The 1,823-nt window shown below is 42.8% G+C and overlaps 1 pseudogene; it reads left to right on the top strand.

The window, feature by feature from the left end:
- Positions 1 to 1,823, top strand: part of LOC102846226 — a 48,452-nt pseudogene that overhangs the window by 36,022 nt on the left and 10,607 nt on the right.

The following is a 1,823-nucleotide window of genomic DNA, read 5'->3' as shown; positions in this document are numbered from 1 at the left end:
GGACCTAGGACTAAAACCAAGGACTATAAACTTCATTACAGAAAAGCTAGGAACAACACTAGAAGTCCTAATCCACAACATAAACAGTCTTCCCAGTATCTTGGAAAACCTACAACCAGGAGAAGATAACGTAAATGAATGGGATCTTCTTAGTGACAAACCTTTGAAGGCAAAGGTCAGAAGCAAAGGTATTCTGAATGGACAGAAATCCACAGGGAATTCCAAATCTCGCAAAAAAGGGTTGAAGACTCCTAAAACCAAAATGAAGCAAATGACTTTGTTGGATATGGCCAAAGTTACTCAGAAAATGACACGAGCCCCACGGAGTTCTGGGGGTACACCTAGATCTTCTAATAAGCCTCATAATCATCTGCCTCCTGCTGTCCTCCACCTCATTGCCTACTACAAAGAAAACAAAGACAGGGAGGACAAGAAGACTGCCCTGTCCTGTGTTATCTCTAAAACAGCTCATCTTCTGTTCAATGAAGACAGAGCTCGTCTCCCGGAAGAACTTAAAAATCTTTTTCAGAAGTGCTATGAACTTCTAGAGCACAAAAAGAAATGGGCCTCCATGTCTGAAGAGCAGCGCAAGGAATATCTGAAAAAGAAATGAGAGGAGCAGAAAGAGAGTTTCAAGGAGAAAGCCAAAGAGCGGAGAGAGAAAGAAATGCTTGAGAGGCTCGAAAAGCAGAAGCGGTTTGAGGACCAAGAGTAGCCTGGCAGAAACCTTGCAGCATTCCGACTGGTAGATACTCCCGAAGGGCTGTCCAACACCCTCTTTGGGGATGTGGCCATGGTGGTGGAATTCCTGAGCTGTTACTCTGGACTGCTCCTCCCACATGCTCAGTATCCTATTACTGCTGTGTCTCTTATGGAAGCCTTGAGTTCAGATAATGGTGGCTTTTTATATTTGAATAGGGTATTGGTCATTCTCTTGCAGATCTTATTACAAGATGAAATGGCGGAAGACTATGGTGAACTGGGAATGAAGCTGTCAGAAATCCCACTGATTCTGCATTCTGTTTCAGAGCTGGTGTGGCTCTGCTTGAGTAAATCTGATGTTCAGGAGGAAAGCGATTGTTCAGATGCAGATGACAAAGATTTGGCACCATTTGAGGACAATGAAGTACAAGATGAGTTTCTGGAGAAGTTGGAAACATCTGAATTTTTGGAGCTGATATCAGAGGAAAAGCTGCAGATTTTGACTGCCCTCTGCCACCGTATTCTTATGACTTACTCAGTGCAAGACTACATGGAAACTAGACAGCAGATGTTTGCAGAACTGTGGAAGGAACGGTTAGCTGTGTTAAAGGAAGAAAATGATAAGAAGAGAGCAGAGAAACAGAAACGGAAAGAACTGGAGGCCAGGAATAAGGAAAATGGAAAAGAGGAGAATGGTTTAGGAAACACTGATCAGAAAAAACAATTGTGAAATTTGAACCCCAAGTAGATATGGAAGCTGAAGACATGATTAGTGCTGTGAAGAGCAGAAGGCTGATGACCATTCAGGCCAAGAAGGAACAAGAAATCCAAGAGAGAGAATTGAAAGTGAAGTTAGAATGAGAGGCTGAAGAAGAATGAATACGGAAACAGAAAGCAGCGGCCGAGAAGGCTTTCCAAGAAGGAATTAATTGCCAAAGCAAAACTAGTCATGAGGCACACTCCTATTGGGACAGATAGAAACCACAATAGATACTGGCTCTTCTCAGATGAAGTTCCAGGATTGTTCATTGAAAAAGGATTGATCCATGACAGTATTGACTACTGATTCAACCATCACCGGAAAAGCCACTTGGATTCTCCAGACGAAGATTACTATCCCC

Source organism: Elephantulus edwardii, unplaced genomic scaffold (assembly GCF_000299155.1).
Source record: "Elephantulus edwardii isolate Elephantulus edwardi_28Jun2011 unplaced genomic scaffold, EleEdw1.0 scaffold00301, whole genome shotgun sequence".
In the NCBI taxonomy this organism is placed as follows: domain Eukaryota; kingdom Metazoa; phylum Chordata; class Mammalia; order Macroscelidea; family Macroscelididae; genus Elephantulus; species Elephantulus edwardii.
Note: the sequence above shows the minus strand (reverse complement) of the source record. Positions and strands in the feature narration are given on the sequence as shown.